The following is a 27,125-nucleotide window of genomic DNA, read 5'->3' as shown; positions in this document are numbered from 1 at the left end:
TTTACCCTTATGAATAAAGGAGCAATGCTGTTGTTTTTCTGGTGGCGAGTTTCTCTGTTATACAGGGCTGAGTTGGAGAGCCAGCCTTTTTTGGTAAGTTGCAATTACTTCAGTGGAATACTGAATTTAATTACTAGATGGGGCAGTGACTCTGGATTGGATCTTATCTCTTTGTACGTCCATCTGTCCATGACTTATAAAATAGATATGATTGGACTTACCTTTACAATCCAGCATTTCAAGGATGAGTATGCTACACTTGGGGTCCTCTCTAAAGGAGATCTGGAGAATGACTGTGACCAATTCACCTCAACAATTAAAAATGCTATGGGGCCCTACCTCAGAAAGCGGAGCCAAAAGAAAAGCAGGGATACATTGCCCTGGCTTAATGAAGAGTGTAGGAAACTTATGAAGGAAAGAGATCAATCATTGAAACAATCTTTAAAATCAGGTCTCACAACAGACCGACAAAAATTGACTTCATTAAGAAACAAAGTAATAAAAAGGCTGAGACAAGCAAAAGCCAAGTTTTTCATTGATACTATTGAAGAGGCAAGAGGAAATGGGAAGAAGATATGGCAAACTATCAATAAGCTGATTGGCAGAAAACAAAATCATAACAATAAAGTTATACTAAAATAAATAAAAAATAAAATTAACACTAAACTAGTCACAGATCCAACCATCATATCTACAGAACTAAATACCTTCTTTTTAGACTCTGTTCATGAAATAACCCAACTTTTAAATTCACCTAGCTACTCTATTTGCACCATTAATTATGCACAGCCAATTTTTCACCTACAACAAATAACTGAAATAGAAGTAGCAAATACCATCAGTGGCTTAAAAAATTCTAAGGTAATGGATATATATGGCCTTGATACAATTTTTTTAAAAAGGCACAAGGATACCCTTATACAGCCTATTACACATTTGATTAATCAGTCCTTAATACAATCCATTGTGCCACCAGCATGGAAGTTGGCCGTGGTCACGCCCATTTTTAAATCAGGTGAAAGATCAGATATGGCAAATTATCGGCCAATCAGTATTTTGCCTGTTGTTTCTAAAATAGCTGAAAAATGGGTGGGTAAATTAATGATTGAACATCTCAATAAAAGTAAAAACTCACTCCACCCTATGCAATTTGGGTTCAGGGCCCAACACTCAACAGAAACAGCCAACTGTTTGTTTTTGGAAAAGGTTAAAGGATACTTAGATAAGAGTTCTTATGTTGGTGCTGTCTTCCTAGACCTAAAGCGAGCTTTTGATACTGTTAATCATGAAGTTCTTTTATCTAAATTAACATATTTTAATTTCTCTGAGCAAGCTCTCAACTGGATAAAATCATATCTGTCCAGTAGAAAGCAATGTGTTCGTATTAATGACTCAAAGTCCCCACTCTGTGAATGTCCAGTAGGGGTCCCCCAAGGCTCCATACTTGGTCCAATCTTATTTACACTGTATATAAATGACCTGCCAGAGGCTTGTAAAAATGTTGATGTCCAGATGTATGCAGATGATGCTGTAATCTTTACACATGCTAAGAACTACCAAGAGATAGCATCCACACTTAAATCTGCTATTGCTCACATTGATGACTGGCTCACTAAGTCATGTCTCTACCTAAACACCAAAAAAACTGTTTGTATGGCGTTTACCATGCAAAACATGACGGTGTCACATTATAATGTGTTCCTTAGAGGACAGGAGCTTGATATTGTTAATGAATTCAAGTATCTAGGAGTCATGTATGACTCCACCCTAACGTTCAAAAGTCATGTGAAAAAGGTGGCAAATAAAGTTAAATATAATTTGCGGAATTTTAAACAAGTTAGGCCATTTCTTGACAACAAAGCTGCCAAGTTGTTTTTATATACTATGATTCTTTCACATATCGAGTATTGTTTTACAAACTGGTCACTAACTAGCATAACTACTCTTAAAAGCATTGAATCTCTATTTAAGAAAGCCATAAAAACTTTTGATAAAAAGGCATTGTCATTTCACCATTGTGATATCTTAGAGAGACATACATTTTAAAGTTTTGAAAATTTTAAACGTTTCAGGTATGCATGTTTGATATATAAAGTGTTATATAATCTTGCCCCCCCCTCCGCTGCATGGCTTCATTCGAAGACTTGAAAGCGGAGGAAGTACACGTGCCTCTGCAAAAGGGGACTGTGTGATACCATTTAGACGCACCACTTTTGGACAAAACGTATTGTCAATAATAGGAGGTAAACTCTGGAATAGCTTGCCCCTCCCAATAAGAGAGTGTCCTACATTCAACACTTTTAAAACTCATTTAAAACAGTGGCTTCTAGAAAACCAGAGATGCACTCACTTTTAACAGTCACACGTTTTTCTTTTTTTTTTTTTTTTTTTTTTTTTTTTAATCCCATACACTTTCACTGGTAAATTGAATGCAATATAGAGGTGGATGAATAACGTCTTTGCCATGTATCATGCATCATGTATTTTTGTTTTGTTTTGCTTGTTTGTTTTGTCAATGTCACTATTATGTGTACCTTTTTAATGTATAGTGAATGAGCGCTGTATGATTGCTGGTTGTCTCTGTTAGTCTTATGTTACCTGCCTAGGGACTGCAGGTCTGTAACTGCAGTTACTCTAACTAATTCTGGCATATTTACATGGTGTTTTTATACAACAATGTTCATAAATATGCATGGTCCCTATCAAATAAACCAATAAAATAAAAAAATAAAAAATAACACTTGCTAACTTGTGTGTCACGAGGGACGTGTGACACATTAGTGTTCTAGTTTTGACAAAACCTCAGACAAGATGAATTTCACCACTGAATTATAGCATTCAAAACGGCATAAAATGACCTAGGAGGAACTACAATTACTACTGTATGCAGCTCACAACATTGTTACACATTAGTGGCCCAGATGAAGACTTCAGATCATTGAATGAGACAGCACTGTTTCAGCAAAAAATGTCCTAACTTTATATCAATCTGATTGTACGTTTAGTTTTGATTTCTTTGAAACACACATGCACACACAAATATTAGTGTTGCAAAATTTGTCCTTCTCATTCAATCTCAGCAATGATTTGGTTGTGCTCTCGTGTGACATTTTAGGGAGACGCCAACTTTCTCTCTCTTTGTTTATCAAGCAATCATCTCCATAGTGATAGAGGGAATATTGTCCAAATCCAGAGCTGATGTTGCAACATTTAATCCTCTGATTGAATTACCAGGGAGGAGCGGAGAGAGAGGGAGAGAGAGAGGAGTTAAGTTACTGTACTTTCATAAACATTCACTTTGGTGAGGCTGTACCTAACATTGTGATGGTTCCAGTTGTCACTAAGGAGGGTATGCCATCATCAACACCACTGACAAGTTCAGCTTTGCTGTCCCTGTTACAGTAATAGAGCCTTTTTATTGCTACACCGCCCCTACGTCTCATCCAAACTGAACACCCCCGAGAGGTTTTTTCAGAAAACTTCGGAATTGTAAAGGCATTTTTTAGTGGCTGTCTAGTCTGCAAAATGCTGTACTGTTTTAATGCTGCAATAATCCATATTTTTAAATTATTAATGGAACAAAGGACTATGTGTAATGCGTTGCTTGTAGCGACAAACCTATTATTTTCACCGCACTCTACAGTTCCTCTTAGCTCTATGGAGAGTTTTAATCTTTTTTAAACCCTATTCAGACGGGATTAACATTACTGTATGTCTGTCGTTAATGAATGTCCAAAATGTCCAATCATAGAAAAAAGACGCCAGGTTTTTAAGTTTTTTTCATAAAAGTAATCCAGTGCTAATTGTCTGTACATACGACAAAGAACCAGATGACCAGCACTGCAGCTGATACATCAGCACTGGCAGGAAAAGCAACGAAGCCCTTTAAATGATGGTGGCCATCTCCAAACAACCCCCACTGGAATCAGCTTTAGTGAAAACACTAGGGATTGTAACATCTAGTCCTTTCAACAGAATCTTGTAAGTACATTGCAAACATGAACTGCCAATAGCTAATTTGGCATACTTTAATGGAGCCAATTTGCCAAAATGTAAATAAAAAAAGTCTTTTATTTTATGAAGCAGGTTAAGTTGAATTGTTGTAATTGAAGTAATTGATGCAAATACACAATATAATCTCCCTCCTGAGGTGGGGCAGAACATTGTGAAAATGTTGGCAGGAAATAAATGACTACTTGTAGGTAACAATGTGAAGGAACCTTTGCCTTATTTGGCTGACTGACAGGGTAACACATCCTTTTATTCTATTAGTGTAGCCATTAAACTTTTTCATACGCGCATATTTTTCCCATCCCCTCTCACACTGTGGTTACAGTCTTGTCAGCCCATTACACTGTATGGAACCAGTGTGAGTCCCTGTATTGTTGGTAGTGTAGGTCAGTCCTCTGAGGGCCTTGTTGTGTGTTATTGCACAAATTCATCACCATTAGGCAATCATGGCAGAGCACTCCAGTGTGGTTTAAATACACACTGAGAGGAGCAGCCAGGAGAGAAAGTGGGTACTTGTTATGTGTGTGTAAAGTCATGTGTTGAGAATGAATTTATGGAACTGAATTCAACTATTTATTCATTTACGTAATTAAACATTTTCAGAAGTATAGTGATATGTGTGGTTCTTATATCCTATCACAATGATGGCACATATTCTGCTCTTACAAATAAAAAATAAAGAAAACACTGTGTGTGCTGTATGGCTGCATATATTACACACAGCCTAACTACCATTTAGTGCAGGTGACACAATAAGAAACTGTGTATATCAATGTTGAGCAAAAGCAGACTCTCCAGAGCTGTTAATGCAAATTTGATTAAACAACCAGTTGACAGATTGAGGCTGCACTATAATGACCATAAGAGAGACTTTTTGTCTCTATTCCATGTAGTGAGGAAATGCTTGGCTGGTGGAAACTGTAGGAGTAATCCACAACACAGTGCCAGTGCCTTTTCAATGCCATAGCAGCTCATACAAATGTGTGAATACGGATTAGATGACATGAAAATGAATTGGAAATTTGAATTAAACATAACTGGGAAACAAAAATGACAGATGAACGATTAAATAGCTCTCTCTCACCACTCTCATGTTTGTATGCTAAATATGAGGCTATGGCCAGCAGGCAGTTAGCTTAGCTTAGCTTTAAGACAGGGGGTTACAGGGGGGAACAAGCACTCTCCATAAAACCACCAATTGTCATTTTTTATTTTGTTTTTACATTACAAAGCAAACAACTAACGGTGTGTTAGCTTTAGATGTGTTGAGCCAGGTGGACTGATCCAGGCTAGCTGTTATTTCCTGCTTTCAGTCTATATGCTAAGCCAAGCTAACGCATGGCTCTAGCTTCATATTTAGTGTACAGATGTGAGAGTGGTATCGACCTTCTTTTCTATACTGTCTCTGGCGAAGAAAGAATAGAAGCATATGTACCTTCAGTAGTGAAAAAAAAAGGTGTGTAAGATTTACTTGGTCTTGTCTCAGATGAAGAGGACTCAGGATTTTATTTCAGTACCGGTCAAGACCACAACTGCAGAGATATCACTAAGTTGCCTCTGCATTGTCTAATTGTATGTGTTAACATCATTACTGTGGTTGGATGTAAAACTTCCCGCTTCAAAAGCAACCAATAACTTCTCATTTCTCATTTGAAATTTGTTACTGTTAACCCCCTCTACCCACCCCCTTAACACGCATTCCAAAGAAAGTGAATGCAAGAGACAGGAGAAACTCTGGCAGTTTGGCACTGGTCTGGTCTGGTCTTGACTTGGTCTTGAAACACTCTGGTCTTGGTGATGACTTGGTCTCGGTTAAGGTGGTCTTGATTACAACACTGAGTTACCCAACACACATTACCCCTCCCATCATCTCTGCCCTGGCTCTCTCTCTCTCTCTCTCATGGCTACATAGTGGACTAGGCTTCCATCCAGATCTATTTAATGGCCCATAGTGCTGCACTGCACACACATACACAAACACAGGGAGCACAAAAGAAAAAGAGAACTTTTTCATGCATTCTGCCAAGTAGGTTGTTTATACGTTGCAAATGCACCCATTTACCTCTGTATTAAAATCATTCCCGCTGACATTATCTCTGTTGTTTGTCTTTGCAGCAAGTTCATAGAACCCGTGTTGCATGTAAATGTTGTTACAATGCTTTTATTGTTATTATATGAATATAATGTTAGGTTGACACAATGGCATCTTTGTTTATTTCCACTTTGTGCAAAGGAATATAAGATGGCCTTTAAGATGGTAGGTTTCATATGAATATATTATTTTAGGGTGCTTGCACCATTGTTCAAGTCAAATTCAATGCTTTTCAAGACCTTTGTAAGACCTCACAAACATAATTAAATTGAATATATGAATCATATCCAGATAGTGATAACAAAGTACCCAGACCATCACGCTCTCTATCACTCACGCCTATAAACACACGCACGCATGCAGACACACAGACACACACACACACACACACACACACACAAACTGTGACCACCCACTCCCCTGATCTCTGCAGGAAGTTACTAATCCGTTGGTCAGACTTGTTCATGATAAACACAGGCGGTGTACTCTCTTCCAAAACCTCACGCTCCTGTTTCTGCCTTTTAACAATTTGTTTGCCTGTCCGACTACTTAGCAGCAAATTACTGGCATCCAGGAATTATCCGACCCCCCAGCCCTAGCTGCATCATTAACTATGATCATTAGTGGCTTGTCCACAGCAGGACTTAGTGAGACTTGCTATAACCAAGACTAGTTTTTAAATTTAAAACACAGAACAAATGCATTATTTGTTAAGTGCATCTAAACCCTGCTGGAAAGGAATTGCATTTGAAATGTGACCACATTGGTTTTTCAAACGGCATCAAAATGCATTTTAAGGCATGCCAAAAAAACAAAATGCTCAAATACACTGAGTATCTCATTCTTCTGATGCTCTAAGTACACACTGGTGGCATGAAAGGCATTTCCAAAAGCCTCCAACACACTGGCATCTGTCTTAAATCGTGCATCACTGTCTCACCACTGCACTGTATTTGGTGCCTGTGCTCATTTACATATTCCCACAACATCCCTCATGACCCGGCATGGGAAAATGTTAGATGCAGTGGACATTGGGCATCTATCAAAGTCAGCGAATTTAAGTACATTTTTTTCACCTACTATGTTCCCTGATATATAGTTGTAAAAAATGCTAATTTTTTTCAAGTCATATATCAAATTCTAATTGCTTGTAATTGCTTAAAACTTTTTTAACGATAACAAACACAAAAATATGTTTTTTTCCATTCATGAAATGTTTGCAATTTTATTTTTTTTAGTCTTTAATAGATTTCAGCGTAGCCTGATTTTCCATGTTTATACTGTACTGTCACAGACACATTGCATTCTAATAGTCTGGCACCTAGCAAACCAAAGTAAATCTGCACAGTAATCAAAATCAAAATTACAGTCACTTGCTTGTGGTCATTGCAACATGGTTGTGTCAATGTCCAGCATTTTTGTGGGAGTTTCTCAGCTGATAAACCAAAGACTTTTAGAGAATCCATCAGCTTTTGGAAGTCATAGCATCGTTTTCATTTTCTTCAGCCGTGACCACAACAGTTAAAGGCCGAGGTCCCTTGAGAGATCTTCCCAAATTGGACATTTGGCCAGGAAAACTACTTGCATGTTTATAACAGTAAGGTCGAGACAGTTGAGGTAACTTTATTAAGGTTCCCTTATCAGTCCTAACTTCTCTTGCAACCTGTACTTGGAAGGTATCTTAGCCATTGTCATTCTTATGCTCCAGTTCTGCTTTTAAAGTAGATATATCATGCTCATTTTCAGGTTTATACTTGTATTTTGGGCTTCTATTAGAAAATGTTTACATGCTTTAATGTTAAAAAAGAAATCGGTTTTCTCATACTGTCTGTCTGCCTCTTGTCTGAAACACTCCGTTTGAGCACCTGTCTTTAAGCCTGCCTCCTGAAAAGCCCAGTCTGCTCTGATTGGCTTGCGAGAAAAATATGCAAAACCCTCCTAAATATCACCATCATGTTTCTGTGAGAGTAAGCTCTTATAAACAAAATTTTTCATCATTGTGTCTGTATTTATTCATACTAACACAGTGCAATCCTGAGGCCAAACAGGAACACACAAGATTAACCCGCTTATCGCTTACCCGCTTATCGCTATAACATTCTGCGGACTGGAACACTAGTGGGACTGCCGGGCTGTGCATTTCTCCCCCATCCTACCCTCTCCCCAGTCCCACGCCTTCGCCGCTAAATGTGCAACTGTACATTTATGTTATGTTCAGCAGTGCAAATGTACTGTTTGTGTGCTTACGTGCTGAGGTGTTTTTTCCTGTTCCCACACTGTTCTTATCTTTATGAGGATAGTCTGAGAGTTGCTTTTTTTTCCCTCTCCTCTCCTCATGTCATGCTGTATTGTCCCTGCGAGAGTTAAGAGAGAGTTGTGATGGCGCCGCATATGGCGACTCAGTATGTCTGTGTGTGTTGCTTTAATGTGACATGCACCTACAACACCAGGACAAATTCCTTGTGTGTGTAAACGTACTTGGCAATAAAGCTTTTTCTGATTCTGATTCTGATTCTGATTCTTTCACTTACATCCAGTATACCATTAATACAAAATGTAGATCTACATACCTCGGGTCTCTGGTAAAGAAAAGAAAAACTAAGTTCTTTTATCATTTGACACCAAAACATGGTTAAAGAGAAATTATTTCAGGAATATCAGGGAGTTGAGTGCTTAATTGAATGAAAAATAAATTAGACAGGGTGTAATATAGTCTTGGACCGCAGAAGATCCGAGGTATGCATTTAGTTAGCAAACTAAATTGTGTTTTTATTATATTATATTTTAGACCAGAGATCATTGTTGGGTGTGAGCTTTTTGAGTATGAGGACAAAGTTCAAACTAAAGAGTTTTTTAGTAGAAAATTGGAAAGGGCAAAACAAAAGGGATCCACACAGTAGAGCCACATATTGTGGCCAGAGAGAGAAAGTTGAATATTTAACTTGATTTATTAAACTTTGTCCATGGGCTGCATCTCTGTTTCAAAGTCAGGGAGCATGTAATTGGGTTAATTGGGTTAGGGTGTTTTCTTACAGACACCAGGGAAGAGAGGCAGTCATGCATCCTTACACATTAAAGAACACAGTATAAAAAAGAGATAGAAAAGGAGAGACAGAGGAAGAGATGCCAATGGAATCACAAGCATCATAATTCAGATTATTATTTTTAAGTGGTAAACTATCTTGGTGGTGTCCAGCCAAAATTAATATTGCGTGTGAAGCTCAGGGCTGATAACACAAATAAGAACAGCTGTGGGACTTACTCATCAAATACACAGAACAGAATTGTGCACAGTGATGGTTTTCTCAGCTCAAATGACAACGTAGAAGTATTGGAGAATAGACGATGGCAGTGAAAATATCCAGAGAACTTTTATCCAATGCAAGTCTGAGAATTTAGAGTCAAGAGAGATTTTATTCTGCTACTTCTGTTGCAGCAGGATTTAATTATCGTAATAGCCAGTGCTGTGCATTTTATAACAATTGTGAAAACCTGTGTCATCTGCGAACAGCTGAATTTATGTAATATAATTTGTTTCATAAAATGCTCAAAGTGAAAATGTATCCACTGAAGGACTGGCACTGTCACTAATGATCTCCCAGTAGAGGCAATGTGGCCTCAGTGAACTCAGAGGGAAGTTCCAGCCCAGTGAAGCATACAAGTGCAGTGTAAAGTGTTGGATAGAACAGTCCAGATTAAAGGGTCAGTTCCCCCAAATCACACAAAAAAATATTTTTTTCACCTATCCTTAGAAGTATTTTGCCATGCACATAGTTTTAGGATATTTTGTCTTCATTTGAAAATAGTTCCATGTCAACTGTTTTTATCTGTTGACAGCGAGGTCTGTGATCTGGAGTAACTGGGACATCGCTTCTGAAAGACATGTATTTTAAAAGCCATTTGTCATTGCTTTGAACAACACAAAAAAATCCACTTGCCTAAATTGTATTGAGATACCACTGGAGGTCAGTGGCAAAATGTAGCGAACATATCTTTTAAATCAAAACCACTTAATTCAGATCACAGCATTTAATACCAAAATAGGTGTCTGACTACTACCTGCCTGCTGAATGGGAAGCGTGTTAGAGCTAATGTTGAGCACAGTACTGACAGAACCGTCAGTTACATTTCAAAAGGTAATTTAAAGTTGTTCATATTACAACACTGCACAAAAACAGAATGCAACAATCAAGTTTGAATATTCCTTACATTTATTTTACTGTTTTTTTTAGCACTAATCAATAACTAATAATGCACTTAAAGCTTTCGAGAAGTTTTCCAACAAGAGGTTGATTCTTCTAGAAACACTCAACATGTGACTCGGCTTCATTGTCTGAATGATCATACGTTTTCTTTCTGATTTATATGTCAGAGTGTGTCATGCATGTTACTATATACACAAGATACAGTATTTTGGTATGAAAACCTGCATTTTCATTTACCAAGTATCCTGTATCAATACATCTCTGGCATTTGTATCAAACCAAACTGCTTGAAAATCGGTTGACAATTCAGCGAGAAATCCTGATTTTAATTGTGCCTGCATTTATAGACAAATGCATTAGGAGGCACGGCTCCCCCAGACCAAATGTCCAGAAGCGTCGATGCATCGCTCTAATGAGCAGCAGCAGCCAATGCGGTATCTATATATCTATGGAGATAGCCAACGTTAGCCCTAAAGAGAACACAAAATGTACTTATTGATTTTTGCTACCAACTGCACTAACAGTTCTAAGGAGGAGGGGGGGGGGGGGGGGGGGACCAAGAGTTAGCCTGGCTCCATCCTCCTACTTACTTCCGCTCAATTTTCATTTCGCTTCAGTACTCTACGTCTGGGTATAGTCTTGGGTTTTCTCCGGCCAAATCTGTACCGGTCCAATCAGCGAACAGAGGGAGTGGCTGAGAACGATGATGTTGAGGCCATGCGCTAGAGTTGCGGCGGAGAAAGATGGGAGCGAAGCCATTCGGTCCGTTGTGGCTACGCTGCCGAATATCCAGAAGTTAAAGCCAGAGGAACGACAATCTTTGCTGAGTTTTGTTGGTGGCCATGATGTTGTGGCCCTCCTCCCCACGGGGTTCGGGAACAGTTTGATTTTCCAGCTCGCTCTGTTAGTGGTGAAGGAGTTGGCTTAGGCTAATGCTAGGTGCTAACAGCAGTTGACAGTCTCCCCTCTTGTTGCACATGCGCATGACATACATCACGACCAAACGTTAACGATTGGTTATGTCAGATCCAGAGTGGCTCTGGGCAGATCCAATAGTTTTAAACTTCAACAGAGTACCCCCCTTCAAGGAAGTTAACACTTGTCAATGGAGAGAGACCAAACTCTCTGTACAAATGAAATGTACAAGAGCCTGGTAGGACCAGACTAACCAAGAGTGGCCAGTGCCCTCACAATATTAAGCCTCAACTCCCCCCTCTGGCGCGTCTAACTGTGGTAATATTTTCATACATTTTTAACTCCATCTTTATCCCCAAAGAGGAGATAAAATGACTGTGCAGTGAATAAAATGTAGGTTAACACTGATTGAGTATTCATGTGTTTATTGTTATATGTGTATCGATAGTCTTTAGAACCAGTGGACCTGTGGAGGGTTGGTAGTATGTAACACTTGTGCTCGATATATTTGGTACCCCTAAAATCACATGTGGCCCCAGCCTGGCCAGAACTACCACTGCCTAGCTGTTATCTATAAATGAAACATATCCATTTTGATTAATAACATATGGTTAGTCAGATTCCTAATTTACATGAAAAAATGAATGACTAAAGGTAATGAGAGTTGTGTTACACTCAGCTGTGAATTATTGTACAGTTTTATGGTATGTGGCAGGAATGATTTCCAGTAGCTGCCACCTCAGCTTCTACTTAGTGGAATTGATGTCATTTAGTACATTTTAGCTACATTTGATTCACACATGTATGTGTATTATGTTAAATAAAATTGGTTTGATTACAAATATAAATAGTAGACAAACAGGCATCACCTGACTGATGACACTTGATTAAATAATTGAATTAGGGTTATCTGTTTTCACACACACATACACACAAGGTCAGTTTCTTTTATACAACTTTGACATTTTCTCATTTAGCCACAGTGGGATATTTTGTATAGATGTTCTGTTTGATTTGGTGGCTGCACTCCACTGTTCACCTTCATCATCAAATCAGGCATTAACAGGTGGATTATGCGTGCTTCTCGGATATCACACAGTATTCACCTGCTGTGAGTGCACACTTTCTGCCTCCTCTGTGTCTGCACAAGAGGAAGTGTGTCTGTGATTTGATTGTTTGCGTGTATTGCTGCCTGTTCTTCCTCATCACACAGAGCCTGCTAGAATGAAAAGCTACCTGGCTAATTAGTATTTGGGCTTTGGTTTCTCTCTGACGACCCCATGGCGTTCTGTGCCTGATTGGCTCTGACACTGCAGGCCAGTAGCTAATTGGATCAACACAATTACTCACATTCTTACCATGTTGAGGGTTTTGTTTCATGTGTTGAATTTCATTAGAAATCCATAATAAAAAAAAATCCAAAACATAGACATGCATGCATCTGTCAAATACTTATACATAATTGTACATACGTACACACACAAATGCTATTGTAATCTCTGACCTAAATCTCATTCTCATACTGTTGGTCATACGTCTGGTTGATGATAAGGTACCACTAAAGTTGTAATCTTATACTGAATGTTGAGTAGGTAGAGATTTAAGGGGAGTTAAGATAAATAGTCAGCTAAGTGCTGTGCTGACAGCCGGAGCTTATAGGAAATCCTGTTTCAACTCCAATTTCATAACTTTAAAACCATCATGCCAAATATTTCACTACCTCTCTGATTTGACTGTTTTTACAACCCCTTGTCTTATATTTAGCAGTCTTGCCCCTGGCGTTCCTCGTTTCTCTCCTCTACATTTTCATGTTTTTGTTTTTACTCTTCCATTATTTATTTTGCTCTTAAACAAACATTTCTTACCATACCTCCTTTGCTTGCTCTGTCTGCTTGCTCTGTGTGTTTTAAAAAAAATAATTCTTATCATAGAAGCAAAATAGATTATGGCGTATTTTGTAAATCAAATCCAGACACTGGGAGATACATTTACATGTCACTTTTTGTAACATCTACATATTTCAGCTGCTGTTTTTTCCTTCTTTATTAGTGATTTGCATCCATTATTCGAAATATATGTTAGGATCCTAGTCAATCAAATAAAGGCATTACATGCCCATAAAATAATCTCTAAAAAACAAAAAAACTCCAAATGCTAACATAGCTGTGTGTCTGTTTGCTAACACATTCTTCATATCAACTTTATAAGCTGATAATATTGTCGCCCCGCCCTTTAGTAGCCAAAAAAAAAAAAAAAATCAGTATGTGTTAAGTTGAATTAGACTGAGCTCAGGTGAAGTTCTTTAATGCTGCTGTGATATATAGGTCAATATGTTGTATGTGGAGAGAGAACAAAGATGTAGATGTAGATATAAATCATAAACTAATTAGATAGGCCAGGGGTGGCGAACCTGTGGCTCTTGAGCCATATGCGGCTCTTTGCCTGCTGCTTTGAGGCTCTTACTGTGTGGCTGGGGGCTGTGTTATTGGTGGATTTATTTATTTATTTATTTTTTACTTTTTGAAACATTTCAGATAAGTACAAAAAAAATGGAATTCACTTGCCAATACATTTGCCAATTATTTTAAAATAAAAAATAATGCAGCAGAGTTTTGAGGACAAATTCTGCAACCCGAGGAAAAAAAAGCTGCCACAGATCACCTTCCTCATTAACCCTTTCACTGCTGAATCAGATTGTTTGAAAGCCCCTCTAGTGACAAATGAGTGAAAGAGTCGTTTCGAGTGGCACAACCTAGTTCTAGCAAGACCTGAAAAGGATTGTGGATAACAAAGACTGTCAGGTTTCCCACTGAGTCAGTCTAAGTAAGAAAACAAAACTATGAAAACTGCTATGTATTATGACTGTCATCAGATCTGGAAGTCACTGTTGCTGTTGTAGTGTGGACGTGCATGTGTTGTGTGGCTTTTTGCTATGGTGCGTGTTTTTTTGTGGCTCTTAATGCTGAACTGGTTGGCCACCCCTGAGATAGGCTATAACTATGTTTTTTTAAAAGACAGACGAGAAGTAGCAATGAAAAAAGACTGTGTGTGAAAAAATGAGTGTCCAGGCTACATAGCACGTAGCAAACCACTTCCGTTCATATGCTGTCCATTTGGCTCCAATTAGCATGCAGCCCCCTCTAGCTCTCTCTATCTCTACCTCCACCTCCCTCCTTCCCTGTCACCTCTGTTCTCTCTTGGCAGCTCCCCCTCATTCGCTTTGTTTCCTACACCATACAGTACATCCCTGACACAACTACCTCCAGTAGCCTTTCTGATCAGGCTGTCTGTGTTTAAGAGAAAAAAAAATGTGTGTGTGTGTGTGCCTAGCCTCCCGCTGCCTTTTTCCATAACGGGCCACCACCAAGGCAGACCCCCCCTGTCTGGTTTACGACATAAGCACACACACTCAGAGACTGAACAAAGCCCCCACAGTTAGTCAGCCAGTCTACTGAGCTGCACAGGGGTTGAGGGTTTGTAAATGGTAACATATTCCCTTGGCTGCATGGGCATAATGAGCACTTTCAACATGTTAGATCAAAAGATGGCTCAATGGCAATCCATTTTCACATGGAAAAAAATATCACCATACTTTATCTTGCCGTTCATTTGTAGAATCCTACCTACAACATGAATGTGTGTAAAGAGCAGTTTTCCCTAATTTGACACAGGTCAGTTTTGTGTAAGTCAGTTTTGAAAAATGTGTACTTTCAGTATAATAATGTCACGTTTTTGCGCTTGGTCAATCGTCATGTCATCATAATCAGTTAAAATATCAAATACTTTTCTCCATGTGAGAGCATGGGGATGTGTTTGCCTTACAGGCCGTGACTCCGTAAGTGGCACGTTAATTGATTGTTTTAACTGCTGTGACCTTTCACATCAAGATGACATCACCCTACACACATATGCGTTGTCAAGTTATTAATTCAGGTTTTCTCTTGGTTGCTGGTGTTTGCACCTACTCTGTTTGACCCGGGGTCCCCTCAGGATGAGCTCTTATTGAGTCATTTACTGTCAGACCACCCAATAATGAGTGCTGCACTAACCTCTGACTCCTGCTGCACGTCACGCCCTTCCTCTCTCTGCTATCTCTTCCCCAATCAATATTCAATATCAACAGAAGAGGTCACAAAAACAGTCTTAACTAAATGCAATGGAGACACTGAGGTATGTGGTTGCTACATGCATCTGCTCACCATTTTTGCTAAGGTAAAGACGGCTCGCTTTGCAGATCCTCTTTGAGCTAAATGCTAACGTCAGCATGCTCACAATGATATTTTTCTAACATGCTGTTTTGCAGGTATACCCTTACCATTTTCACCATTTTAGTTTAGTATGCTGACATTAACTAATTAGCACCACACACAAAGTACAGCTGAGGCTGATGGGATTGTTATTAATGTTGCAGCTATTTGGTCACAAACCAAAATATTAAACAAATCAAAACGTTGACCTGCTGCTGGTGATTAAAAGTATGAATTAATATTCTGGACACCACTTGTATCTCTACCAAATTTCATGGCATTTCGTCAGATAGTTGTTTCACTAAAAAACAAAACCGTCTACCTCATGTTGGCACTAGGTACAAAGGTAGGACGTTCTACCTGCAACATTCTGATGATGTATTGGAGATGTTGTTGAGGTAACAGATTACAAAATGTTTTCTTATAAAACATTCTCACAATGTTACATACAACCGGTTCTCACTCCCAACTCGTAAAATACGGACGCTTGGTCAGTGGCTCTCAGCGTCAGATATGACTCAATAAGCACCCCTCAGCGTGTGTATGGAACACACCGGGCAGAGCAGCAGCTCCGTAGCACGTGAAGATGACGTAGTATTAAGAGCGACAACAGTAGCGAGTATTATGAAAGCCAATAATTCTGTGCAAGGAGGTTGGTTGGGGTGGTGGAAGGGTCAAACAACACCAGACTTTCACCCCAGAGACCAGGGTTTGTGTCCCACGTGTCATTGAAACGTTCATAACCTTGATAAATATTTCCTGCCTGACAGAATGAGCTACCCTACTTTTAACCACATTCAAAGAGGAGGAAGGCCATTCTAAAAAGATGTTTCCCACCTGATAGAATGAGATACACTACATTTAACCACATTTATAGAGAAAGTAGGTCATTCTGATAGATATTTACCACCTGACAGAATGAGCTACCCTACTTTTAAACATATTTATAGAGGAGGTAGGCCTTTCTGATAGATATGTATTACCTAATCAAATGAGTTGCCCTACTATTAAACACATTTGTAAAGGAGGTAGGCCATTATGATGAATATTTCCTGCCTGACAGAATGAGCTACCGTACTTTTAACACATTTATAATGGAGATAGGCTATTCTGATAGGTATTTCCCACCTGACAGAATGAGCTACCCTATTTTTAACCATATTTTTAACCACATTTATAACGGAGGTAGTCCATTCTGATAAATGTTTCCCACCTGATAGAATGAGCTTCCCTACTTTTAACCACATTTATAGAGGTAAGCTATTCTGATAGATATTTCCCACCTGACACAATGAGCTACTCTACTTGTAACCACATTTATATATGAATACAAAATCTCACATACTGTTTTAGCCTACTAAATAGCATGTAGTATAGAATTTTGGACGCAGCCTTTATGTTTATAACTGTTAAATGGCCTTCTTGTTTGTTAAAAGAAAGAATTTTGAATATGGAATGGAATATGCAAAGCAATGTAGGAGACTTGGCAGTGGCGGTCTGTGTGGTAGTTCCTTTAGCCAGGCTAGCAGGCCCGACCGCCATCCTTGCTTCTGCTTTCTCTCCCGTCCCTGCCTTCGTCGCCTGCCGCTGTCGACAACAATCCACCGAGCGCCCGGTGGTCTGGCTATGTCCTCCAGAGGACAGGTCATGCCTTCACGATGAAAACTTGAAGTTTATTCCCCCCTAAACAGTATGTGTGTGCAGATCGGAGCGATCTACCTATTTTTGAGGGGGGAATAAACTTTTAGTTTTCGTTTTCGTCGCGAAGGCATGACCTGTCCTCTGGAGGACATAGCCAGACCACCTGGCGCTCGTGGATTGTTGTCGGCAGTGGCAGGCGATGAAGGCAGGGACTCCAAGACAGTCCTGTATACTGTCCTGTGATTCTATGCCTGTCCTATACACTGTCCTGTGACTCTATGCCTGTCCTATACACTGTCCTGTGACTCTATGCCTGTCCTATACACTGTCCTGTGACTCTATGCCTGTCCTATACACTGTCCTGTGACTCTATGCCTGTCCTATACACTGTCCTGTGACTCCATGACTGTCCTGTGCACTGTCATGTGACTCCAAGACACTGTCCTGTGACTCCATGACTGAGTGCAAAACATTTCTTGACATGGGAGGAGTCAGTGTCTGGGAGTCACAGGACAGTGTACAGGACAGTGTCTGACTGTCCCGGGACAGTCATGGAGTTACAGGACAGTGTACAGGACAGTCATGGAGTCACAGGACAGTGTGCAGGACAGTGTCTGACTGTCCCGGGACAGTCATGGAGTCACAGGACAGTGTACAGGACAGTGTCTGACTGTCCCGGGACAGTCATGGAGTCACAGGACAGTGTCTTGGATTCACAGGACAGTGTACAAGACAGTGTCTTGGAGTCACAAGACAGTGTACAGGACAGTCATGGAGTCACAGGACAGTGTACAGGACAGTAGTGCCACTGCTTCTCCATCCTCCACAGCTCTACCTGAGGTTTCTCTATTCTTTTTTTCTCTTCAAAGGTTTTTTTTTTGTAAGGAGTTTTTCCTTATCTTGGTTAAGGGTCCAAGCATAGAGGGTGTTGGTATGTTGTACAGATGAGACACATTTCTGATTTGTTTGCTAAATAAATAAAATGTGAAAATAAATTACAATTGAAATACATTGCTGAAATGCTTTTGTATTCTTATTCATAGAGATTTAGACATTTGAGTGTTAGTGAATGTTTGATACCTGGAAATAAAAAGTGCACGTACATAAAAGAAAAATGCATAACTAAAATTAAATAAACAATTTGGTCGGATATGTAAGCAAGGCTTCTTTATATTAAAGATATATGCAAAAATCTGTTAAAATAGATACATAGAATATATAGAATGTAACTTAGCCCCCCCATTCGAAACATAAGCAATAGTACCATCTTGGATGCCCCTATTGTAGATAAAATATGATAAAGTCTCGTTACAGTGGCTCAATGTACAAGTGAACATGATAAAGTAAAACAATGTGCCTTCATGATATGCCTCTATGGTAGAAAATGACCTCCTGGTGCCTCAGTTGTTGTTTTTTCTGTGTGCTGGTGTCCCATCATATTATTATTATCATATTAGATCGATGCACACTCCAGGCAGCTGGTAGTTTTCATCTATTTAAATACAATGTGAAAATCATCTTGCATAGGAGAAAATGAGAGAACATTTCCAAAACAGCTGCCATGATTTTCCATTTTGAAAATTGGAAGCAAAGGTCAATGACAGCCAAACAAGATGTAATTTGTCCAGTCAGGTGTAGGAGAAGTTCACGGTGATCCCTGAGTGGAGGAAAAAACTGACAATCATCAGATGTGTTGTACAGTCTATTTTAAATTATGTCTGTCCTACACCATAGACCACAGTGGCTCAAGCTAGAATTGTGGTTTACAAACTAGTAAAATCCATGCAATGAGCTACCTCCATTTCGCTGTGCACTGACATCATTTGGTTATGACCAGAAGTAAGTCTGAAGTACGTGTGTTGGTAATGAGCACAATGTACAAAGGATATCCAGTGGCTGACCATGATGTTTTTTAACCAAAGATGGATGGGAATAATTTTTTATTTTACTGTTACATTTTGAGAAACTCAGAATGGCCTGTTGACTAGGTTAACTTAATGTTGAGAAAGCACTTTGGATCAAGGAAACCACCAAATGGCATAAAAAAGCCTGCAGATGGTGAAGGTACAGCGGTGTGGCTCATCTTCTCAAAGCTGGTGCAGATGTCCAGTGGTTTTTATTTTGGGTTAGAGTGGGGACAGAGGCTTACCAACTGACAGTTAACAAATGGTCTCCCAGCTTTTATAGAGCTGGGGAAAGGAAACCAGAATGCCACTCAACTTCCTCTAGCTGCCGCACACACACACACACGCACACACACACACACACACACACACACACACACACACACACACACACACACACACACACACGCACACACAGTGGCTCATATATGGCACTAAAAAGTGATGAGGAGGGGACTGACTGCGGTCACATTTACAAGAAGACTACTCAACAGCAGTCTACAGTTTCCCAGGCAGATTTATGAGATATTATATTTCAGTTTGGGGTTAGTGAATATCCTATTAAGCACCATACTCTGATCTTATCAGCTCTTGCCACAGATTTGTGATTGTGTTATTTTAAGAAAATAGATAGACAAGGAGCAGCATGTGACAGTAATGTGTTTTACAAGGGGGCTTCAATGATTCAAGGGGCCAAGAACTGGACAGGGGGCCTGAAACATGTCAAGGGTTAATGACATGTATTATGTCACAAGTGTTGTTAAGATGTTTTTTAGGGGGCCCAAGATTTCTAACCTCCCTGTGTTTGGTTAAAATATGGTACATACACCGTAGTATATGAGCCAGAGAGCAAGTACCTCCACCAAGACTGCACAATCCTCTTTATATTATGTTGACATATTCTGGTAGAACCCCAAAATACAAGACAACCTGAAAATGAGCATGATATGGGACCTTTAAGCCCAACTCCAGTATAATAGAGGTGTACAGTACAGAGTATCCATCCCTCTTAGCATTGTGGCAACCCCATAAATGACCAGCCAAAACTGAATTTGTTACACAACACCGAGAGGAAACAGCATGAAATCAGGTAGTTCTCAAGATCCCATATTAGACATCAAACAATGTTCTCAGGGTTCAAACAATTTTCCATTTCAGCGACCACATGTCCACTCACTCCTGTTCTCGTCCATTATTCAAGGAAGCTGTTTAACCCATGTCCGTGACTATGGGTCAGTCATTCAATTAAAGAAGTAAATCTGAGTGAATCAAGCTGGAATAAATCCCGCTTCCCAGGTGAGTCCAATTCAAGTTGACCGGCTCAGGCTGCGGTCACAGCAGTGCCCCCATTCACTCATTTGCTGGGTTTGGTTCACTTGGCTGTAAACGGACACCATTAGCTGCTCGGGTTGTTAAGCCACTTTAGGCCAATTAACTTTCCTTTACACGCAAGACGCTCAGCTGGAAGGCGCATGTTTGAGTTTTGAGAAAGAGAAAATGGGGAGGAAGACAGAGATCGAGATGTGGGCACATTTTTACATTTACACTACATCTTTTGATCTTGCATTTAGCTTAAAGTATATTATTGTGTGGTGTTGGTTTACTAATTAAAGACTGGCATGGCCATCTGCTGGTGCAGAGGTTACCACAGTTACTGCTATGGTATAGATGAGAAAGCCATAGGGAGTGAGTAATGTTACCGTCTGGCTCAAGGCCGGCAACAAAAGGGAGGTCACACACAGATAGATTAACCAAAAAGTAGTTTATTTAACTAAATAGACTAATAACACAACTTAACTCACATAAATGTAACGGTGGGGTGTGTAAGTGTAGAAGACATCAGTCGTGTTTGCCATGTGTGGATGAGTGAATGAATGGTGTGATGTGTGTTGTAAAGTGCAACAAACCAAACAACGAACAAAATGGTGGATGGATGCAGTAGGACCAGCTGAGAGAGAGTGAGGGAAGTCTTTTATGCCTTCTGTAAGCCACGCCCAGATGGCCAGGTGCAGACGACCCTCCCAGCTCCACCTACCCGCCCACTCCCAGTACCTGCAGACAAAGGAGCAGAACATGACAGGCAGGCAGATTGGGAGGGGTCATCACAGTAAGGAAGGATAGGGGAATGAAGAAGAACAGAGAAGCAGAAAGGTCAGTTGAGGTGAAATTGAAAAAGTTAAAGCAAGTTAGGGAGGAGTGGGAAAGGAAGAGGAGAGGAAGCGAGGCGGAGAAACAGAACTTTTGTGTTTTCATTGTGTATCCCAATTTGCAATATTTTCAGTCTTACTGGAGGAATTTTCAGCATCCTGACATGCCTACACTGACTAAATGTTCACCGGCACTGTTCATTCAATATCTAAAAGACATAAGGGGAAAAGTGAAATGGAGCAGGTTTGGAAATCAGAGGTGAAAGAGGTGATACAGATTGCGCTTTCAGATATGTGTGTTCCTAGTAACACTTTATTTCTTGCTTCTTGTGGAGTGACATCACTGAAATAGGATGTGAAAGTTGAAACTGTAAAATAGAGTCGGGAAATCTGTAATCAGGGACCAAAATGAGAACACAGACAAACAGATAAAGCACTAAAAAAATGATGTGGCTTCCAAATAACAGATGAGAGAGGGGAAGACAGTGAGAGTTAAAGAAGAAAACACTTTAATGACTCAATGAGAAATAAATAAAAGAACAGGCAGAAACAGCAAGACAGAGAAGATAGGGGAAAGAAGATCTAGTGTTCTTTAGGAGATTATAGCCTTACCCCCAAGCCCTGCAATAAAAACTTAACAATGAAAAAGAAAAATCTAAACTATTTACCAAATGTATCCGCAGCACTGTTTACAGCCCAGTCTTAATTCTACTACTGGATGCATGTCAAGTTCCTACCAGACAAGCAAGAAGAGGCTATCTGAAACACTATATACACATAAATGAAAGGGGAAACAGCCAGCACATTGCAACAGATTACATGACATTGGTCTTGAATACTTTAATTACAGACCAACAGCACAAGTGCATCATGCATATGTAAACCACGTAGATACACACTGAAACCAGGAGATTAGAGGGGTATATGCATGTACAAATGACTTGACTAAGTGCAGGAAACAAAGTATCAGTGACAAAGTGTATAGTTGCAAAACAGAATAATGCAGCATTATGATTTGATACAACGCAATGCTTTAAACAGTAACTTTTTGTCAGGCATGTCTATACTGCTGCACTTAATAAGCCACAAAGAGAGCATTGTTACTGTGTGCAGTTTGTTTTCCTCCAGCACTTGGAACCATACTGAAGTACATTTAGGCAACAGCCTTTTTTTGGCTTCATGCTGGTTTTTTAAAGTTGAATGCTTTCTCTTTTTCTTCCTCCTCTTCTTCACTGTGGCTTCCTCATCCTGGACAGTGAATACGCTTTCGTGCATAAATTTGTCCATTTTCCCATGCTTATCTAAATCTGATTCGTGGTGGCAGCAGGTTACATTATGTACAGTACATCTCCCTAGCCACGCTCCCAGGCCAGATGAGAAAATAGTACTTAATATAATAATACTTCCAGCATGGTCTGCCGCAGGATGTCCTCCCAGTTTGACCCATCTGGAATACCTCCACAGTGAAGTGTCCAGGAGGCATCCTAATCAGAGGCCTAAATCACCTTAATAGGCTCCTTTCTATTCAAAGGAGCAGCGGTTCTACTTCAAACTGCCTCCGAATGGCTGACCTCCTAACCCTATTCCTCAGGGTGAATCCTGCCACCTTGCGAAAGAAGACTAATTTTTATCGCTTGTATCCACAATTTTTCAGTTATTACCAACAGCTCGTGATCATAGGTGAGGGTTGGAACATAGATCAACTTGTAAATCAGGAGCTTCACCTTCAGGATCAGCTTCCTCCTCACCTAAACAATCCTTTACAGCGTCTGCATTTCTGCTGACGTGGCACCAATCTGAAACTGTCTGTCTCAAAACCAACTTCCACCCACACCTTTGTGACATCAGCGAGACTGCGTCCAACACTTAACTGAAACTGACAATCCAATATTTATGCCTACTTAACGCAGCGATTGAGCAGGAGAGAAAGCAAAACTCTCAGGCTCTCTTTATTTATTCGTCACACAACAACTTTTAGGTTGAGCCCAGCGACACCGTGACAAAAATTCATTCCAGCCACTTGTATGCTTGATCACAATCTTTTGGTCACTACCCAATGTTCTTGACCATAGGTGAAGATCGTTAAATCGAAAGTATTACTACAGTGTTACGGCTGATGAGCCACCAATCCGCTGGTCAATCTCACGTACCATTTTTGCCATCACTCGTGAAAAAGACCCCAAAATACTGTATGTGAACTGCCTTGCTTGGGGCAGTTACTTGCTCCCAACCTGAAGTTAGCAATGCACTGCTTTCCAAAAGAGTACCAAGGCCTCGGACTTATAGGAGAGACTGTCATTCCTGCCACTTCAAACAGCCCCAGTGCACACTGCAGGTCATGGTTTCATTAAGCCAGTTAGCCATTACATCATCTGCGCATACAGCGTGTCCATAAAAATCACAAATAAACAAACAAGACACGACTTTGGTGAAGGCACTTGACTTCCTACTAAAAATACGGACTCATTTTGTTCCTAATGAAGCAGAAGCAATGGACAACGTCTTATAGCCCTGAACAACTGTACACACACATACACACCACAAGTGCCACATAGTTACGAGTAACACCTGAAAGCAAATAGAGGATTTAAGAGAGAACCTGCCAGGAACCACTCTTTCACTCTCTTTGCCCCCAATTTTCTCTCTCATCATTCTCATTTCTATTCTCTTCTTCTCGTCCTCCTTTGCGTGTTTCATTTTATCTTCACGTCTCAACTCCAATGTCTTCATCCTATTCTCTACCCCTTCATTTTTTTTTTCCTTTATCCCCTCTCCACTTCAGCTATCTCTACTTACCTCTCTCTCTAATCACTTTACCCCTTTGTTTTGCCTCCAATATCTCTCTCTCTCTCTCTCTCTCTCTCTCTCTCTCTCTCTCTCTCTCTCTCTCTCTCTCTCTCTCCGCTTTCCTTTTTCTCTCTCCTTCTGTTACTTGAAGCCATATGGTCTGATTGTAACCATGTGTGTGATTGGAGATTACAGTGGTAGCTCTGTCAGACTCTGGGAAACTTTACTATAACACATAGAGGTGGCACCGACACACAAACACACACACACACACACACACACACACACACACACACACACACACACACACATGCATACACTTGCATCATGCCAGAGATAACTCAAAAGACAAAGAGGAAGCAATTTCAAAGCTTCTCCTCCCAGTTCATGTCATTGTGGTAAGTATTTTCATATCTTGCTTTTGTGAAGTGACAATAGCCTAAACCACAAGGATTAGTGTTTCACAGAAATGGGGTGATGAATCGTCTGGTATACATCCTCTTTTCGTGTGCTTTGGGAAAACATAATAGTGCCAAGCTTTGTGCATTGTGTGCTGCTGCCTTGCTCAATTAGAAAAAATGCTGTTTGTCTTGCAAAACAAAAGAATTACGTAGATTTGAAATCAAAGAAAGCTGAGTTAAACAAGGACGAGGGGTAAGATCAGAGGGAGCGGGAGAGGACCAAGAACAGTGATCTGGTTTCCTCCTTGTAATGACTTGTAGAATTTTTAGGCTAAACAACACACTTTTCTCCATTAAGTTAATGGAGGGAGATGGGTGCTTAAGAAAACACTGTGTAATAGTGTGTTTGTATGTAACTGAGAACTGCCCTGCTCCTAACTGCTGCTCATTTGAGTAGTGTACAGTGGAGAGATGAGCCAAAGAGTTTATAGTTGGATTCAAGCTCCTCACCAGAGCCAATGGTAGTATCAGTGTTGTTTAAAAAGCAGAACCCCAATGTAAAATAACTTAATTTAACACAAGGCTTGGTCTTTCTCTGTGTATTTACTAAACACAGTGAACTTAATTTACCTCTAGCATCTCTGGACTCAATTAGGTGCTCCTCTCCTGAGACTGAGAGAGGGTCTGTGCAGGAGCCTTTTCCAAAAATTGTACTCTGCTGTACTATTCTACTCTTTGTACGGTTTGGTGTCGAGCTCTTAGAGACTTCAGCAAGGTACTTTGCCAGAACACATTGTGGGAGCACAGCTGTGACAGGATGCTCTCTTCATCCCTTCCTTCTCCTTGTGCTCTTGTAACACGTGCCATATATGAAAATAGAAAAGTTACAATCATTTCTATCTCTCCTCCTCTTCATTTGCTCTATCATGGTTGTATCAACAGCTGTGTCATGGTTGAACCTGAACGTGGGAAGGGAAGTCGGTTTGAGCTTACGGGGGTGATAACTGGATTCATGAAGTCCCACTGGATGAACTGTCTGTGAATGCATCGTTAACAAACAGACTATATTCCAACTATCTACTGTCTGAATGGGTCAGAACTGCTCATCGGGGAAGTACATGCACACACACACACACACACACACACACACAAGCATATTCACAAATGCACACTAACTCGCCACATCTCATGTAGACTACAACATCATTACATAGTGCAATCTCCATAATTTAACAAGGCAACAGAAAAACATTACAAAGGGCCCATTATTGTAACTGTACACCAGCCAATTGGTCAACTGACCGTTCAAGTCACTCATCCCTCTTAGTTACTGTTGCTACACCTAAGCTTTGCTATCTAGCTTGACACTTGCCGTTTACAGTAACTGTGGCAGATTTATCACTCGATTGGATTTTTAAGCAAGCAACACCTCGCTTAACACCTTAACACCTCTAACCCTCACACATACTGTAGGATGTGCCAGTCCTGAACAAGGTCTTTTCTAACTTAACAATTAACTCTGCAAAATGATGTAGTAAGCTAATGTTATGCTACCCCTCGATGGACAAACAGTTAAATCAAGAAGTGAACAGAAGGAAAGCCCTTCATAGATGTTATCGTGTAGACAGAGGAGAGGAGAGGAGATGATGTCCACGTCTGGTATTCCCGCTGTGTGTTCACATGCACACCATTCATTATGGGCCAAGACCACACACTGATACTTGAACTCAATGAACTATTGTGACAAAGTCTTCTCTAATTTAATTTATTTTCTTTAATTCTACCTCCCTCTTTTTCTCTGTCTCGAGTTCTCAAAGTTGTTTCAAATTTCCAGTTCCTTTAGTGATTCTAATCCTGTCCTGTCAAGTAAAGAAATAAGTAAAAAAAAATAACCATACTGCACAGTGCTATTTTGACCAGAGCAAACATAATGGTTGAAGATTCTGTTGTAAAGATATACTTTAAATTATAAAAATTTCCTTCAGTGAGAGTGGTTATAAGTTTTGAGACGTTATATTATAAGCTAAGCTAATTATTAAATGCACTAACAGTTGGAAGCACTTCCACCTTAAATGCACTTCAAATAACAAGCAGTACAGTTCAGCCCAGGAGGGTTAGGGATCCTACACAGGAGTGATTGTACAACCATATGGCACCATCTAGTGACCTTCTATTTTAATCACATTTACACAGATACAGAATTTTGCTGACTTTAGTGATTTTCTACCTTTATTCCTACTCAAAAGGAATTTGAAGGGAAAATAGGTTCATTCTAACAAATTCTTTTGGAAAAAAAAAAAAGTCTGTATAGTAACGCAAGTTCCTATAGCCTTGGAGCCCATGATCACCTTAATAAAGTTCACTCTTCCTTCCTTCAATAGTGTTTTCAAGTAATCGACTTGTATCAACTTGCAGGTTGGATGTGATCTTTCAAAAGGAAGGTATGCAATATGTAAATTCATGTCTTTGTTTTTCAAAACCTTAATTCTGTATGTGTTTGCAGTGTAATCAGGTGCAATTCTTTGCATTCTATTTGTTAAGTGGGGTGGCACAGGGGGGACCAATAATCAGTCGGGGGGGGGGGGGGTATACATCATAGAAAATCTGCTTAGAAATATAGGAAATAAAGCATCACATTCATTATTAATTTCACTTGTTTTAATTTTAAACAAATTGTATATCTGAATATAATACACATTTTCTATAGGCCCAGTCTGCCACTTTAAAAAAAAAGAAGAAAAAAAAACAATTCCAGTGCTGGTTTCATTGTATCAG

General features: G+C 39.8%; 1 long non-coding RNA gene across 1 annotated transcript; it reads right to left on the bottom strand.

Moving 5' to 3' along the window:
- Nucleotides 1–1,154: 1,154 nt before the first annotated feature.
- On the bottom strand, nt 1,155–23,774 carry LOC116035366. The gene is made up of 3 exons (XR_004101337.2): nt 23,762–23,774; nt 6,520–6,523; nt 1,155–1,356 (listed from the first exon to the last, which is right to left on the bottom strand). It is a non-coding gene; the product is annotated as an uncharacterized LOC116035366 (long non-coding RNA).
- Between the last annotated feature and the right edge of the window lie 3,351 nt (nt 23,775–27,125).

This window comes from Sander lucioperca, chromosome 10 (genome assembly GCF_008315115.2).
Source record: "Sander lucioperca isolate FBNREF2018 chromosome 10, SLUC_FBN_1.2, whole genome shotgun sequence".
Taxonomy (NCBI): Eukaryota; Metazoa; Chordata; class Actinopteri; order Perciformes; family Percidae; genus Sander; species Sander lucioperca.
Note: the sequence above shows the minus strand (reverse complement) of the source record. Positions and strands in the feature narration are given on the sequence as shown.